The sequence below is a fragment of the Alosa alosa genome, chromosome 13, assembly GCF_017589495.1.
Source record: "Alosa alosa isolate M-15738 ecotype Scorff River chromosome 13, AALO_Geno_1.1, whole genome shotgun sequence".
Lineage (NCBI taxonomy): Eukaryota > Metazoa > Chordata > Actinopteri > Clupeiformes > Clupeidae > Alosa > Alosa alosa.
Window position 1 is genome coordinate 6,734,649 of NC_063201.1, and position 7,117 is coordinate 6,741,765.

A 7,117-nucleotide genomic window follows, 5' to 3' on the forward strand; every position below is an offset into this window, starting at 1 on the left:
AACTACAGATCTACCACATCCATCATGTGGCATGTGGTTTAACACACACACATGTACAAACAGCTCCCAGATGTTCATAACAGATGTGTCTATGTGTGTGTGTGTGTGTGTGTGTGTGTGTGTGTGTGTGTGTTGGGGGTATGTATACTGTATTAAGAGTTTACATGCTATATGCGTACGTTTGTTTATATGAATATCAACACTATTAAATACAAATGTGCATCCTGCGTCCATGCCAGTAACTGTGTGTGTGTGTGTGTGTGCATGTCTCCTGTCTCCGTCCCGCCCACTTCACCCGGGTGCCAGTCATGCCAGCTGGGCACTGCGCTGGGCATGAGCACTGTGCTAATCTAAGTAGGCCATGCCCCCACAGGATACAGCATTAAGATTAGAGCATGGCGGTGTTGGGTTTGGGGCGTCCCACGCTCCTCCTTCCCCCTTTGCCCGCCTCAGGAAGGTGACCGCGGCCGAGGAGCCTGCCGAGGTGACTGCCACCGGGGAATGAGGTGGCGCCATCGATAAATGGCGGCCCACCAGGAGTGTACGGGTGCCCGCGAAGAAACTAGGCCAACAGTTACCTGTCACTTCAGTTGTCCAGCTCCTGCTAACAGAGCCACAAAAACACTAAAATACACAACCATTGCACACAGACACATACACACACTGATGCTCTCTCTCTCTTTCTTTATCACCCCCCCCCACACACACACACACACACACACACACACACACACATACACACACATACTTACTCTCTCTCCCTCTCTCCCACACACACAACTTCTCTTTGTCTCGGTAATACACACATACACACACACACATGCAAAATGCTATGGGACTCCACACAGAAGAAAATAAATCGAATCCAAACACACTCCAACAACCTAACTCTCAAATATTTCTCAAAAGTGTCGCCGCTATCCGGTGGGTGTCACCGTGTCACGTGCAGAGCGCAGAGTAATTACCCTCTCTAACATCATAACGACTCCGCCAAGCGGCTTAGCGAAGGAAGTTGTCCAGGCAGGCAGGCAGGAAGGCGGGCGGGCAGGCACCAGGGGCCAAACCTCAAGAGTCGCCCCGAGGCAATCAACCCCCATCCCCCACCCTGCAATTAACATCCCGGTCTGGGTCGTTAAAAAAAAAAAAAAACAAGCGTCACAGAAACGTAGATGACTCGTACTGATGTGTAACCGGCTGGGGCCGCATCACAGAGTGGCCGCGTCCACTTTGAAGTGGCCCAGGCTGCGGAGGGCAGATGAGAACACACCACACACACACACACACACACACACACACTACACACACACACACACACACACACACACACACACACACACACACACACACACACACACACACACACACACATACACACACACACACACACATACACACACACACACACACACACACACACACACACACACACACATACACACACACACACACTACACACACTACACACACACACACACACACACACACACACACACACACCACACACACACACAGGAAGCTGCGCTGAGCACAGCCAGTGACCACGGAGCACAGCCGGAGATGACGCTGACAACATGCCTGTGGTTGTGTGTCTCAGTGTGTGTGTCTGTGTCTCAGTGTGTGTGTCTCTGTCTCAGTGTGTGTGTCTCTGTCTCAGTGTGTGTGTCTGTGTCTCAGTGTGTGTGCAGGTGTGTGTATATATATATACAGGTCTGGAATAAATTAAGAGACCACTGCACATCTTTTTGATGTCAAATGAGTTTGACGGTCATATTGAAAATTAAGAGACCACTGCAAATCTGAATATGACCGTCAACTCATTCAAATTTCACTCAGTAACCGTAGGATTACATCAGAAAAATGTGCAGTGGTCTCTTAATGTGTGTGTGTGTGTGTGTGTGTCTGTGTGTGCAAGTGTATAATATGTGTGTATGTGTGTGTGTGTGTGTGTGTCTGTGTGTCCTTAATATATATATATATATATACATATATAGTGTGGGTGTGTCTGCATGTGTGGAATGAGAGGATGTAAAAAACACATGTCCAATTAAACACACATTCACTGTCCAGTAAAGCGTCCTCTTCCACACTCATCATTCATAAGCACAGACAAACAACTCCAAATGGTCTCAAATGCGCACACACACACACACACACACACACACACACACACACACACACACACACACACACACACACACACACACACACTCTGTGACAACGCCCTTTTCTCGTCATCATAATCCCAACTGTTTTGACTGTCTTCCCTCCTTTCTTCCTCTAATTCCTTATTCCTGCATTACTCTGAAACAGTGAGCCAATCTTCTCTCTCTGGTGAGAGCAGCCCTTGGAGAGAGAGAGAGAGAGAGAGAGAGAGAGATGGCAGAAGGGAGAGAGAGGTAGAGAAGAGAGAGAAAGAGAGAGATGCAAGAAGAGAGAGAGAGGGAGAGGAAGAGGTAGAGAGAGAGAAAGAGATGGCAGAAGGAGAGATAGAGAGAGAGAGATGGCGGAAGGGGGAGAGAGAAAGAGCTAGAGAGAAAGAGAGAGAGATGGCGGAAGGGAGAGAGCGGTAGAGAGAGAACGAGAGAGAAAGAAAGAGAGAGAAATGGCGGAAGGGAGAGAGGGGGGGTTGGGAAGTAAGAGAGAGAGAGAGTGTCACACTTCTGCATAAACGGCTGGCTGATTTTTGTCAAGAGGCTCATAAACGAGAACACCTTACCTCTCGGACATTACTTACTTTCAATAACGGAAAATAATGCAATCACAAGCAGCATCGCCAGCTCACCCTAGTGCACACACACCACACACACACACACACACACAAATACTTTTTTTATGTATCTCTTTCACAGGTACATACGCACCCACCCCCTACCCTTACTTGTCTCCCCCGACCATCAAGACACACACACACACACACACACACATTACACACACACACACACACACACATTATTGCACACACACACACACACACACACACACACACACACACACATACACACACACACACACTACACACACACACACACACACACACACACACACACCACACACACACAGGAAGCTGCGCACCACAGCACAGCCAGTGACCACGGAGACACAACCCGGAGATGACGAGCACAGACAACATGCCTGTGGTTGTGTTGTCTCAGTGTGTGTCTGTGTCTCAGTGTGTGTGTCTGTGTCTCAGTGTGTGTGTCTCTGTCTCAGTGTGTGTGTCTCTGTCTCAGTGTGTGTGTGTCTCAGTGTGTGTGTGCAGGTGTGTGTATATATATATACAGGTCTGGAATAAATTAAGAGACCACTGCACATCTTTTTGATGTCAAATGAGTTTGACGGTCATATTGAAAATTAAGAGACCACTGCAAATCTGAATATGACCGTCAACTCATTCAAATTTCACTCAGTAACCGTAGGATTACATCAGAAAAATGTGCAGTGGTCTCTTAATGTGTGTGTGTGTGTGTGTGTGTGTCTGTGTGTGCAAGTGTATAATATGTGTGTATGTGTGTGTGTGTGTGTGTGTGTCTGTGTGTCCAAGTGTATATATATATACATATATAGTGTGGGTGTGTCTGCATGTGTGGAATGAGAGGATGTAAAAAACACATGTCCAATTAAACACACATTCACTGTCCAGTAAAGCGTCCTCTTCCACACTCATCATTCATAAGCACAGACAAACAACTCCAAATGGTCTCAAATGCGCACACACACACACACACACACACACACACACACACACACACACACACACACACACACACACACTCTGTGACAACGCCCTTTTCTCGTCATCATAATCCCAACTGTTTTGACTGTCTTCCCTCCTTTCTTCCTCTAATTCCTTATTCCTGCATTACTCTGAAACAGTGAGCCAATCTTCTCTCTCTGGTGAGAGCAGCCCTTGGAGAGAGAGAGAGAGAGAGAGAGAGAGAGAGATGGCAGAAGGGAGAGAGAGGTAGAGAAGAGAGAGAAAGAGAGAGATGGCGTAAGGAAGAGAGAGAGAGGGAGAGGAAGAGGTAGAGAGAGAGAAAAGAGATGGCAGAAGGGAGAGAGCAGTAGAGAGAGACAAAGAGAGATAGAGAGAGAGAGATGGCGGAAGGGGGAGAGAGAAAGAGCTAGAGAGAAAGAGAGAGATGCATGGAAGGGAGAGCTGCAGAGAGAAAGAACGAGAGAGAAAAGAAAGAGAGAGAAACATGAAGGGAGAGAGGGGGGGTGGGAAGTAAGAGAGAGAGAGAGTGTCACACTTCTGCATAAACGGCTGGCTGATTTTTGTCAAGAGGCTCATAAACGAGAACACCTTACCTCTCGGACATTACTTACTTTCAATAACGGAAAATAATGCACCGCGCGCGTTGCATCGCCAGCTCACCCTAGTGCACACACGTGCCACACACACACACACACACACAAATACTTTTTTTATGTATCTCTTTCACAGGTACATACGCACCCACCCCCTACCCTTACTTGTCTCCCCCGACCATCAAGACACACACACACACACACACACATTTATTGCTTTCACACACACACACACACACATTATTGCTTTCACACACACACACACACAGCTCTCGCAGTCTGCTAACGATGCATTTTTCATTCTTGTGGGTAAGCAAGAGAGTGGTGGAGAGTGGGCAGGCTAGGCAGAGCTGCATTGGGCCAGAGCAGATGAAAAATCTGCCACCGGACACTCCATTAATCGCTTGCTGCCACCCCCTTAAAATCACCAACCCTGGGGCATGGGTGATCCTCTGCTCATTTCACGCCCTTACAAACAACTTAGCCCCAGTTTGGAGTTTGTTTTGCTATTTGCTGCAGTCTTTTGTCTGATGGATACGCGCACCATCAAGTGTGTTTCTAATGGGTGTTTTGCTCTTTAAGTTAAGTCTGAATGGCGAAGGCTTCAGGGCTTCTGAAGGCCTCTGAACCATTTTGCTGTGTCTTTCCCTAGCGAGAGACACAGTTGACTGACACCATGTTCATTAGGGAACATTAAATGATCCCTGAGAGAGAGGACTCAGGAAGTTAGCTTGCTGACTTGTTGTGTACTTCTGATAACATCAACACTGAATGCAACAAGTTTAACAAAGAACAAAAACCAAATAACAGTCCAACTCCAACTGATTAATGGAAGGTTAAATGGAGGCAGATTTTTTTGGTCATGATTCAGGTGTGCCTCTTATTTGACCAGAGTAGTTTTTTAGTTCCATGCAATCCAAACAGAGGGGAAGCTGATAGCTGAGAGTAGGCCAATCTGAAGAATCAGCAAAGCAGCTTTCAGCAGTTTATTTGTGGGTAGCAGTGTATGTATTTCTGATGGAATCTCAAAACCTCGCTGGTAACACAGTGCCCCCTATCAGTGAGGAGTTCAAAATGCAGCCAATGGCTGGATAAACACTCCCACACACCATGGATTACACATATTTAATTCCTAATCTCACTGACACTAAACAAATCTTCATGGGGAGTGCAGCACTGAAATCTAAAAAAAAACAAACAAAACAAAAAGCACAGGATCTAACTTGATCATGAATGAGATCCAAACATGACCAATACGATAATATCGTAAGCATAGGGCTGACTATTAGAGAAATGACATTTCACTGTGCACACATAACAAACGTCTAGGCACAACCTGATGGCCACTGAGTGGTAGTGAAACTGACGCACGGTTCGCCTGGGATACCGTTCTTTTCGTCGCCAGCCTCGTCCTGTCCACGATGACGGAGAACAGGTGGTGCTGGACGCTCTCTCCGCACACCTCCAGCTCATCGGGACATCAGCACAGGGTCTGGAGGGACCGCTCACGTACTACTACATCCTGGCGGGACGTTGATAGCAATTATGTCACAAAAGAAAAACATGAAAAGGCCTCTTTCGAGGCGATCGTTTCAATCTGAAACATGGCTCAGTTCCACTCCACTGAGCATTCCATATCGCCTCCGGCACCCCAGAGAACCCGAACCACGACAAGCTCTATTTTTAACAGCCATCAATTATGGAAAAAAATACCTTCAATACCTATGAGGCACTTTGTGTGAACTCATGATGGCCATGGCAAGGGGTTAGAGAGGGTGACTTTCCGTGAGAAAGAAAGAAAGAAAGAAAGAAAGAGAGAAAGAAAGAAAGAGAAAAAAGAGGGAAGACAGAAAAAGAGGAAGATGTCAATACTGTAGTCACATGCTCACAGACACAACAACAGTCCTCCTCTCTCTTCAGGATCGTCTGTCATGCATCGAGAGAGCACCATTTATTTATTTATTTATTGGTTTATTTGATAGGGACCATGCATATTAATGAACATTGTGTAAAAAACACCATGTAAGTATGCCAGAATTAGTACAAATAACTACTTTTCATCTGCAGTCCCTCGGCAGGTGACATAGGACACAACATATAGATAGCCAGCAGTCATACAGCACTCACACACTATGGGACCCACACTGGGAGAAAGTGTGTGTGTGTGTGGGGGGGTGTGTGTGGGGGGTGCTGGTTCCCTGATTGGCTGCTGGGAGCGGGGGAGGGGAGGAGCCCTAACTCGGCTCCATTAGGTCTTCATCGGTCTGACGACTCCTGACACCCGCATGCCGAGCGCCACACATCTTCCTGAAGGCCGGCTAATCAAATCAGCCCTCGCAGCGTCTGGCGTATCGCTTACAGCAGACCCACTTACCCCTGCTGCCCCAGGCGGCGCGACAACACGCCCAAATGACACGCAAAAAAAACACACTGACACTATACGGCCAAGCCCAACTGCAGACAAGATGAATCCCTTAACACCAAGTATGAAAGAGAGAGCATATGTGTATATGTGTGTGTGTGTGTGCATGCATCGAGAGAGCATTTATTTATTTATTGGTTTATTTGATAGGGACCATGCATATTAATGAACATTGTGTAAAAACACCATGTAAGTATGCCAGAATTAGTACAAATAACTACTTTTCATCTGCAGTCCCCCGCAGACATAGGACACAACATATAGATAGCCAGCAGTCATACAGCACTCACACACTATGGGACCCACATGGGAGAAAGTGTGTGTGTGTGTGTGGTGTGTGTGTGGGGGTGCTGGTTCCTGATTGGCTGCTGGGAGCCGGGGAGGGAG